Here is an 11,711-nt window from a genome sequence, read left to right on the forward strand (position 1 = left end):
CATTTTGTGAAGTTATCCAGAATGCATATTTCAGGGACAAGTGGGAACGGGACCTCCGTAATGAAGGCCAGGGAGTTACAAACATCACGCCAGAAGGCTTGTCATTTGGTACACTGCCAAGTAGAACTCAAAAATACTACCTTCTGTTGTTCCACATGAAAAACCCATTTGGGATATTTCAGGGTGATATATCTATGTAACCTCTGAGATGTCAGAGTTGGTGGAGGAAGTTGTAATGTAGACGTTTTGTCATGCCTGTTCTCGCTCTCCCTCCCTGGAGCTCGAGGGCGCCGGGCTGCCCTGCATTACGCACACCTGCTTCCCTCGTTACGCACATCAGCGATTCATTACACTCACCTGGACTCAATCACTCGTGTTATTACCTCCCCTATATCTGTCTGTTCCTCAGTTCTATTCCGCGCTTCTGCATTAATGTTCGTTTGTCGTTGTTTCCCGGTTCTGTTCCTGTCCTGTTCCATGTCTGTGTAAATTAAATGTTCAACTCTCCGTACCTGCTTCTCATCTCCAACGTCGGTTCTTATAAAGTCTGTATCTAGAGTGGATGGTCGCTGACACACTATCTTGTCATAGGTCCGACCACAGCCCCTCATCAATTATACTATTCAAATCAGAAGCTCTCTTGACTTATGTACATCTGGTTTTTGGCCATTGATGCATTTTTTTTAACCTTAATTAGGAACAGTGGATTAACTGCCTGTTCAGGGGCAGAACGACAGATTTGTACCTTGTCAGCTCGGGGATTCGAACTTGCAACCTTTCGGTTACTAGTCCAACGCTCTAACCACGAGGCTACCCTGCCGCGACTCTGGATATAAATCTACATCAAAACTATGAAATAACACTTATGGAATCACGTAGTAACCAAAAAAGTGTTAAACAAATCAAAATATCTGGAATTGATTTCTTTCTTAATGCATTTGAGCCAATCACTTGTGTTGTGACAAAGTGGGGGTGTTATACAGAAGACAGCCCTATTTGGTAAAAGACCAAGTCCATATTATGGCAAGAACAGCTCAAGTAAGCAAAGAGAAACGACAGTCCATCATTACTTTAAGACATGAAGGTTAGTCAATACGGAAAATTTCAAGAACTTTGAAAGCTTCTTCTAGAGCAGTCGCAAAAACCATCAAGCACTATGATGAAACTGGCTCTCTTGAGGACCGCCACAGGAAAGGAAGACCCAGAGTTACCTCTGCTGCAGAGGATAAGTTCATTATAGAGTTACCAGCCTCAGAAATTGCAGCCCAAATGAATGCTTCACAGAGTTCAAGTAACAGACACATCTCAACATCAACTGTTCAGAGGAGACTGCGTGAATCAGGCCTTCATGGGAATTGCTGAATTGCTGCAAAGAAACCACTACTAAAGGGCACCAATAATAAGAAGAGACTTGCCCCCACTTACTAGATGGGTCATCAGCCCCTGCTATTCCCTGAGCAAGTGGAAGAGGTCACTTCACTGAGCAAGAGGTCACTTCACTGAGCAAGAGGTCACTTCACTGAGGGAGAGGTCACTTCACTGAGGAAGAGGTCACTTCACTGAGGAAGAGGTCACTTCACGGAGGGAGAGGTCACTTCACAGAGGGAGAGGTCACTTCACAGAGGGAGAGGTCACTTCACAGAGGGAGAGGTCACTTCACAGAGGAAGAGGTCACTTCACAGAGGAAGAGGTCACTTCACAGAGGAAGAGGTCACTTCACAGGGAGAGGAGAGGTCACTTCACAGCAGGTCACCCTGGAGGGAGAGGTCATTCACGGAGGGAAGAGGTCACTTCACGGAGAGGAAGAGGTCACTTCACGGAGGGAGAGGTCACTTCACGGAGGGAGAGGTCACTTCACTGAGGGAGAGGAAGAGGTCACTTCACTGAGGGAGAGGAAGAGGTCACTTCACTGAGGGTGAGGTCACTTCACTGAGGGAGAGGTCACTTCACGGAGGAGAGGTCACTTCACTGGGGAGATGGTCACTGTCGCCGTACCTGGAAGAGAGCTGCTCTTCTCAAGACGACAGGTAGACCACTCCAGGTGAGGTCACTTCACTGAGGGAGAGGTCACTTCAGGTGAGGGAGAGGTAGACCACCTCCAGGTGTCACTTCACGGAGGAGAGGTCACCTCCAGGTGAACGACAGGTAGACCACCTCCAGGTGAGAGGTCACTTCACTGAGGGTGAGGTCACCTCCAGGTATGAGGGAGAGGTCACAGAGGGAGAGGTCACTTCACAGAGGGAGAGGTCACTTCCCAGATGGGAGAGGTCCGTTGTTCACAAGCGCCCTGTGGTTGAGGAAGAGGTCACTTCACTGAGGGAGAGGAAGAGGTCACCCTGATGGCCAGAGGGTCCGTTGAGAGGAAGAGGTCACGTCCTGGTTGAGAGGCTAGCCCCGATGGAGGTCACTTCAGCTAGCCCTGATGGCCAGTCCGTTGAAGAGGTCACTTCAAGAGTCCTGTGGTTGATGCACTTCACAACAGCCCTGATGGCCAGTTGGGTGTTGTCTCACCTCCAGGCCCTGACAGGTAGACCACCTCCAGGTGTCAACGACAGGTAGACCACCTCCAGGTGTCAGTTGGGTCAGGTTGACCACGCTCCAGGTGTGCAACGATAGGTAGCCCCGATGGCCTCCAGGTATCAACGTCCAGGTTGACTGCCCCTAGGACCCTGATGGCCTGGGTCCCGCTAAAGCGTCCTGTGGTTGATGCTCCTAGCTAGCCCTGATGGCCAGTTGGGTCCGTTGTTCTCTAAAGCGCCCTGTGGTTGATGCTCCTAGCTAGCCCTGATGGCCAGTTGGGTCCGTTGTTCTTTAAAGCGCCCTGTGGTTGATGCTCCTAGCTAGCCCTGATGGCCAGTTGGGTCCGTTGTTCTTTCAAGCGTCCTGTGGTTGATGCTCCTAGCTAGCCCTGATGGCCAGTTGGGTCCGTTGTTCTCTAAAGCGTCCTGTGGTTGATGCTCCTAGCTAGCCCTGATGGCCAGTTGGGTCCGTTGTTCTCTAAAGCGTCCTGTGGTTGATGCTCCTAGCTAGCCCTGATGGCCAGTTGGGTCCGTTGTTCTCTAAAGCGTCCTGTGGTTGATGCTTTTAGCTAGCCCTGATGGCCAGTTGGGTCCGTTATTCTCTCAAGCGTAGACGTATCTGCTGGCCTGAACAGTGTTTTTTTCCAGTCTGAGTGGGTGGACATGTGTTGATGGGGTGCGTTAACAGAAACCATCCCCGTGTTCATCTTCCTCAGTGTGTTTAAATCAGTGTGTTAACTCTTGGGCTGCTTTATTCAGTCTAACCGGGGGCGGAGTCAGTGGGTCAGAAACCAATCAAATACGTAGAGCTGGGCAGCTCTCATTCAAGTGTTCGCTATTCAACGGAGTCTAAATATTCCACATTACATAGCAAGTGTATTACATGTAGAATGTGCCATTGAAGCTAGAAAATAAACTTTTTGTAAAGTAACAGAATATGCTACTCTGCACCTCTGCTAAAATCTGGGTAAAAGGGAATGTGCCTGCCCCGAGTCTTATTCAATACATTTAGTAACTACCAACTTGCCAGATTGATTTGACCAATCAAAATGTATTTATAAAGCCCTTTTTTTTTTACATCAGCAGATATATATATATATACATGTATACATAAACCCAGCCATCTGATGACCCAAGCATGTATGAGAAAGGTGGCCTAAATGGACTAGTCCATTATAACAGGCCTAAATGGACTAGTCCATTATAACAGGCCTAAATGGACTAGTCCATTATAACAGGCCTAAATGGACTAGTCCATTATAACAGGCCTAAATGGACTAGTCCATTATAACAGGCCTAAATGGACTAGTCCATTATAACAGGCCTAAATGGACTAGTCCATTATAACAGGCCTAAATGGACTAGTCCATTATAACAGGCCTAAATGGACTAGTCCATTATAAAGGCCTAAATTTAAGTTTCCATTATAACAGGCCTAAATTAGTCCATTATTGCAGGTAAATGGACAGCATTATAACAGGCCTAAATGGACTATCCATTATAACAGGCCTAAATGGACTAGGCCATTTAACAGGCCTAAATGGACTAGGCCATTATAACAGGCCTAAATGGACTAGGCCATTATAACAGGCCTAAATGGACTAGGCCATTATAACAGGCCTAAATGGACTAGGCCATTATAACAGGCCTAAATGGACTAGGCCATTATAACAGGCCTAAATGGACTAGTCCATTATAACAGGCCTAAAATGGACTAAAGCCATTATAACAGGCCTAAATGGACTAGTCCATTATAACAGGCCTAAATGGACTAGTCCATTATAACAGGCCTAAATGGACTAGGCCATTATAACAGGCCTAGACTAGCCATTATAACAGGCCTAAATGGACTAGGCCATTATAACAGGCCTAAATGGACTAGGCTGAGGCCTAAATGGACTAGGCCATTATAACAGGCCTAAATGGACTAGGCCATTATAACAGGCCTAAAGGACTGCCATTATAACAGGCCTAAATGGACTAGGCCATTATAACAGGCCTAAATGGACTAGGCCATTATAACAGGCCTAAATGGACTAGGCCATTATAACAGGCCTAAATGGACTAGCCATTATAACAGGCCTGAGAGCTAAATGGTAGGCCATTATAACAGGCCTAAAGCAGGGTTCAGCCATTATAGCAGGCTAAAGAGCAGGAGCCAGGCCATTATAACAGGCCTAAATGGACTAGGCCATTATAACAGGCCTAAATGGACTAGGCCATTATAACAGGCCTAAATGGACTAGTCCATTATAACAGGCCTAAATGTCCATTATAACAGGCCTAAATGGACTAGTCCATTATAACAGGCCTAAATGGACTAGTCCATTATAACAGGCCTAAATGGACTAGTCCATTATAACAGGCCTAAATGGACTAGTCCATTATAACAGGCCTAAATGGACTAGTCCATTATAACAGCCTAAATGGACTAGGCATTATAACAGGCCTAAATGGACTAGGCCATTATAACAGGCCTAAATGGACAGTCCATTATAACAGGCCTAAATGGACTAGTCCATTATAACAGGCCTAAAGAGTCCATTATAACAGGCCTAAATGGACTAGTCCATTATAACAGGCCTAAATGGCTGAGTCCATTATAACAGGCCTAAATGGACTAGTCCATTATAACAGGCCTAAATGGACAGTCCATTATAACAGGCCTAAATGGACAGTCCATTATAACAGCCTAAATGGACTAGGCATTATAACAGGCCTAAATGGACTAGTCCATTATAACAGGCTAAATGGCTAGTCCATTATAACAGGCCTAAATGGACTAGGCATTATAACAGGCCTAAATGGACTAGCCATTATAACAGGCCTAAATGGACTAGGCCATTATAACAGGCCATGGACTAGGCCATTATAACAGGCCTAAATGGACTAGTCCATTATAACAGGCCTAAATGGACTAGGTCCATTATAACAGGCCTAAATGGACTAGGCCATTATAACAGGCCTAAATGGACTAGGCCATTATAACAGGCCTAAATGGACTAGGCCATTATAACAGGCCTAAATGGACTAGGCCATTATAACAGGCCTAAATGGACTAGGCCATTATAACAGGCCTAAATGGACCACAGGCTAAATGGACTAGGCCATTATACACAGACTAGGCCTAAATGGACTAGGCCATTATAACAGGCCTAAATGGACAGCCAGCAGGCCTAAATGGACAGTCCATTATAACAGGCCTAAATGGACAGGCCATTATAACAGGCCTAAATGGACTAGCCATTATAACAGGCTAAATGGACTAGGCCATTATAACAGGCCTAAATGGACTAGTCCATTATAACAGGCCTAAATGGACTAGGCCATTATAACAGGCTAAATGGACTAGTCCATTATAACAGGCCTAAATGGACTAGTCCATTATAACAGGCCTAAATGGACTAGGCCATTATAACAGGCCTAAATGGACTAGTCCATTATAACAGGCCTAAATGGCAGTCCATTATAGCAGGCCTAAATGGACTAGCCAGCAGGCTAAATGGACTAGTCCATTATAACAGGCCTAAATGGACTAGTCCATTATAACAGGCCTAAATGGACTAGTCCATTATAACAGCCTAAATGGCAGGCTATAACAGGCCTAAATGGACTAGTCCATTAGGCTAAAGACTAGTCCATTATAACAGGCTAAATGGACTAGTCCATTATAACAGGCTAAATGGACAGGTTGTAGCCATTATAACAGGCCTAAATGGACTAGGCCATTATAACAGGCCAGCATGGACTGAGTCCATTATAACAGGCCAGCCAGGCCTAAATGGACAGTCCATTATAACAGGCCTAAATGGACTAGTCCATTATAACAGGCCTAAATGGACTAGTCCATTATAACAGGCCTAAATGGAGCAGGCCTAAATGGACTAGTCCATTATAACAGGCCTAAATGGACTAGTCCATTATAACAGGCCTAAATGGACTAGGCCATTATAACAGGCCTAAATGGACTAGTCCATTATAACAGGCCTAAATGGACTAGGCCATTATAACAGGCCTAAATGGACTAGTCCATTATAACAGGCCTAAATGGACTAGTCCATTAGCCAGCCTAAATGGACTAGTCCATTATAACAGGCCTAGCAGGAGGCCTAAATGGACTAGAGCCATTATAACAGGCCTAAATGGACAGTCCATTATAACAGGCCTAAATGGACTAGTCCATTATAACAGGCCTAAATGGACAGTCCATTATAACAGGCCTAAATGGACTAGTCCATTATAACAGGCCTAAATGGACTAGCCATTATAACAGGCCTGGAAATGGACTATGGTAGGTCCATTATAACAGCCTAAAGGCTGGACAGACTAGTCCATTATAACAGGCCTAAATGGACAGTCCATTATAACAGGGTCCATTATAACAGGCCTAGTCCATTATAACAGGCCTAATTGGCTGCACCATTAAAACTGAGAAGTCATCAATTGTACAGCCTAGAAGCAAAATGATAATTTAAGTTTCCAATTAATTAGGACATTTTGTTGCAGGTAAAGCAGGCAATACCAGTAAAACCTATTCAGCCAGCCCTGAGAGCAGGCTAATTTATCTTCTGTCAACTACTAACATTAAGGTGTTATCTACTGTCAACAGGCTAACAGGATCTAATTCAGCCAGGTAGGCTAAGCCCCTTCAGCCTCTCTGGCAGGGGAGAGCAGGTTGACTAAATGAAATGGACTGGGATAGTAGTGTGGATATCCTGTCAGCATGGCTGAGAGCAGGTTGTTCAGCCAGCAGGCTGAGAGCAGGTTGTTCAGCCAGCAGGCTGAGAGCAGGTTGTACAGCCAGCAGGCTGAGAGCAGGTTGTTCAGCCAGCAGGCTGAGAGCAGGTTGTACAGCCAGCAGGCTGAGAGCAGGTTGTACAGCCAGGCAGGTTGTTCAGCCAGCAGGCTGAGAGCAGGTTGTTCAGCCAGCAGGCTGAGAGCAGGTTGTTCAGCCAGCAGGCTGAGAGCAGGTTGTACAGCCAGCAGGCTGAGAGCAGGTTGTTCAGCCAGCAGGCTGAGAGCAGGTTGTACAGCCAGCAGGCAGGCTGTACAGCCAGCAGAGCAGGTTGTACAGCCAGCAGGCTGAGAGCAGGTTGTACAGCCAGCAGCCAGCAGGCTGAGAGCAGGTTGTTCAGCCAGCAGGCTGAGAGCAGGTTGTACAGCCAGCAGGCTGAGAGCAGGTTGTACAGCCAGCAGGCTGAGAGCAGGTTGTACAGCCAGCAGGCTGAGAGCAGGTTGTACAGCCAGCAGGCTGAGAGCAGGTTGTACAGCCAGCAGGCTGAGAGCAGGGTACAGCCAGCAGGCTGAGAGCAGCCAGCAGGCTGAGAGCAGGTTGTACAGCCAGCAGGCTGAGAGCAGGTTGTACAGCCAGCAGGCTAACAGAGCAGGTTGTTCAGCCAGCAGGCTGAGAGCAGGTTGTACAGCCAGCAGGCTGAGAGCAGGTTGTTCAGCCAGCAGGCTGAGAGCAGGTTGTACAGCCAGCAGGCTGAGAGCAGGTTGTACAGCCAGCAGGCTGAGAGCAGGTTGTACAGCCAGCAGGCTGAGAGCAGGTTGTACAGCCAGCAGGCTGAGAGCAGGTTGTTCAGCCAGCCAGCAGGTTGGCAGCCAAATGGGCAGGTTGTACAGCCAGCAGGCTGAGAGCAGGTTGTCAGCCAGCAGGCTGAGAGCAGGTTGTACAGCCAGCAGGCTGAGAGCAGGTTGTTCAGCCAGCAGGCTGAGAGCAGGTTGTACAGCCAGCAGGCTGAGAGCAGGTTGTACAGCCAGCAGGCTGAGAGCAGGTTGTTCAGCCAGCAGGCTGAGGTTGTTCAGCCAGCAGGCTTGTTACAGCCCAGCAGGCTGAGAGCAGGTTGTTACAGCCAGCAGGCTGAGAGCAGGTTGTACAGCCAGCAGGCTGAGAGCAGGTTGTACAGCCAGCAGGCTGAGAGCAGGTTGTTCAGCCAGCAGGCTGAGAGCAGGTTGTTCAGCCAGCAGGCTGAGAGCAGGTTGTTCAGCCAGCAGGCTGAGAGCAGGTTGTTCAGCCCAGGCAGGTTGTTCAGCCAGCAGGCTGAGAGCAGGTTCAGCCAGCAGGCTGAGAGCAGGTTGTACAGCCAGCAGGCTGAGAGCAGGTTGTACAGCCAGCAGGCTGAGAGCAGGTTGTTCAGCCAGCAGGCTGAGAGCAGGTTGTTCAGCCAGCAGGCTGAGAGCAGGTTGTTCAGCCAGCAGGCAGCCAGCAGGCTGAGAGCAGGTTGTTCAGCCAGCAGGCTGAGAGCAGGTTGTTCAGCCAGCAGGCTGAGAGCAGGTTGTTCAGCCAGCAGGCTGAGAGCAGGTTGTACAGCCAGCAGGCTGAGAGCAGGTTGTTCAGCCAGCAGGCTGAGAGCAGGTTGTACAGCCAGCAGGCTGAGAGCAGGTTGTTCAGCCAGCAGGCTGAGAGCAGGTTGTACAGCCAGCTGGCTGAGAGCAGGTTGTTACAGCCAGCAGGCTGAGAGCAGGTTGTACAGCCAGCAGGCTGAGAGCAGGTTGTACAGCCAGCAGGCTGAGAGCAGGTTGTACAGCCAGCAGGCTGAGAGCAGGTTGTACAGCCAGCAGGCTGAGAGCAGGTTGTACAGCCAGCAGGCTGAGAGCAGGTTGTACAGCCAGCAGGCTGAGAGCAGGTTGTTCAGCCAGCAGGCTGAGAGCAGGTTGTACAGCCAGCAGGCTGAGAGCAGGTTGTTCAGCCAGCAGGCTGAGAGCAGGTTGTACAGCCAGCAGGCTGAGAGCAGGTTGTACAGCCAGCCAGCAGGCAGCCAGAGAGCAGGTTGTTCAGCCAGCAGGCTGAGAGCAGGTTGTACAGCCAGCAGGCTGAGAGCAGGTTGTACAGCCAGCAGGCTGAGAGCAGGTTGTTCAGCCAGCAGGCTGAGAGCAGGTTGTACAGCCAGCAGGCTGAGAGCAGGTTGTACAGCCAGCAGGCTGAGAGCAGGTTGTTCAGCCAGCAGGCTGAGAGCAGGTTGTTCAGCCAGCAGGCTGAGAGCAGGTTGTACAGCCAGCAGGCTGAGAGCAGGTTGTACAGCCAGCAGGCTGAGAGCAGGTTGTACAGCCAGCAGGCTGAGAGCAGGTTGTACAGCCAGCAGGCTGAGAGCAGGTTGTTCAGCCAGCAGGCTGAGAGCAGGTTGTACAGCCAGCAGGCTGAGAGCAGGTTGTACAGCCAGCAGGCTGAGAGCAGGTTGTTCAGCCAGCAGGCTGAGAGCAGGTTGTACAGCCAGCAGGCTGAGAGCAGGTTGTACAGCCAGCAGGCTGAGAGCAGGTTGTACAGCCAGCAGGCTGAGAGCAGGTTGTACAGCCAGCAGGCTGAGAGCAGGTTGTTCAGCCAGCAGGCTGAGAGCAGGTTGTACAGCCAGCAGGCTGAGAGCAGGTTGTACAGCCAGCAGGCTGAGAGCAGGTTGTTCAGCCAGCAGGCTGAGAGCAGGTTGTGAGAGCAGCCAGCAGGCTGAGAGCAGGTTGTACAGCCAGCAGGCTGAGAGCAGGTTGTACAGCCAGCAGGCTGAGAGCAGGTTGTACAGCCAGCAGGCCAGCAGGCTGAGAGCAGGTTGTACAGCCAGCAGGCTGAGAGCAGGTTGTACAGCCAGCAGGCTGAGAGCAGGTTGTACAGCCAGCAGGCTGAGAGCAGGTTGTACAGCCAGCAGGCTGAGAGCAGGGCAGCCAGCAGGCTGAGAGCAGGTTGTACAGCCAGCAGGCTGAGAGCAGCCAGCAGGCTGAGAGCAGGTTGTACAGCCAGCAGGCTGAGAGCAGGTTGTACAGCCAGCAGGCTGAGAGCAGGTTGTACAGCCAGCAGGCTGAGAGCAGGTTGTACAGCCAGCAGGCTGAGAGCAGGTTGTACAGCCAGCAGGCTGAGAGCAGGTTGTTCAGCCAGCAGGCTGAGAGCAGGTTGTACAGCCAGCAGGCTGAGAGCAGGTTGTTCAGCCAGCAGGCTGAGAGCAGGTTGTACAGCCAGCAGGCTGAGAGCAGGTTGTACAGCCAGCAGGCTGAGAGCAGGTTGTACAGCCAGCAGGCTGAGAGCAGGTTGTTCAGCCAGCAGGCTGAGAGCAGGTTGTACAGCCAGCAGGCTGAGAGCAGGTTGTACAGCCAGCAGGCTGAGAGCAGGTTGTACAGCCAGCAGGCTGAGAGCAGGTTGTACAGCCAGCAGGCTGAGAGCAGGTTGTACAGCCAGCAGGCTGAGAGCAGGTTGTACAGCCAGCAGGCTGAGAGCAGGTTGTACAGCCAGCAGGCTGAGAGCAGGTTGTACAGCCAGCAGGCTGAGAGCAGGTTACAGCCAGCAGGCTGAGAGCACAGCCAGCAGGCTGAGAGCAGGTTGTTCAGCCAGCAGGCTGAGCCAGCAGGAGCAGGTTACAGCCAGCAGGCTGAGAGCAGGTTGTACAGCCAGCAGGCTGAGAGCAGGTTGTACAGCCAGCAGGCTGAGAGCAGGTTGTTCAGCCAGCAGGCTGAGAGCAGGTTGTTCAGCCAGCAGGCTGAGAGCAGGTTGTCCAGCCACCAGCCAGCAGGCTGAGAGCAGGTTGTTCAGCCAGCAGGCTGAGAGCAGGTTGTACAGCCAGCAGCCAGCAGGCTGAGAGCAGGTTGTACAGCCAGCAGGCTGAGAGCAGGTTGTTCAGCCAGCAGGCTGAGAGCAGGTTGTACAGCCAGCAGGCTGAGAGCAGGTTGTACAGCCAGCAGGCTGAGCCAGCAGGCTGTACAGCCAGCAGGCTGAGAGCAGGTTGTACAGCCAGCAGGCTGAGCCAGCAGGTTGTACAGCCACCAGGCTGAGAGCAGGTTGTACAGCCAGCAGGCTGAGAGCAGGTTGTACAGCCAGCAGGCTGAGAGCAGGTTGTTCAGCCAACAGGCTGAGAGCAGGTTGTACAGCCCAGGCTGAGAGCAGGTTCCTCCACAGCCTTACCAACAGGGAAACCTTCACAGCTGGGTCCTTACCACAGTGTTTCTGCCTGCTGGCTGAGACCAGCACGCACAGATCCCTCCACACGGTCTTGTACTCTGCAGGGGGATCTAGGACTGAGAGCAGGTTGTTCTGCCTGGCTGGGCGGAGGACAGTGTTGTCCCTTCCCATCTCCAGTGATCGCGCCCTCCTCCTCCAGGCCGGCTTTTTGGTTTCACAGAGATAAGATAGCTACTTAGCTACTAGCTTCCCGTAAAGACAAGATGTAAATCAGTAATATCTCATGTTATCAACTTCATGTGATGTCAACAACA

This window comes from Oncorhynchus masou, unplaced genomic scaffold (assembly GCF_036934945.1).
Source record: "Oncorhynchus masou masou isolate Uvic2021 unplaced genomic scaffold, UVic_Omas_1.1 unplaced_scaffold_1294, whole genome shotgun sequence".
NCBI lineage: Eukaryota > Metazoa > Chordata > Actinopteri > Salmoniformes > Salmonidae > Oncorhynchus > Oncorhynchus masou.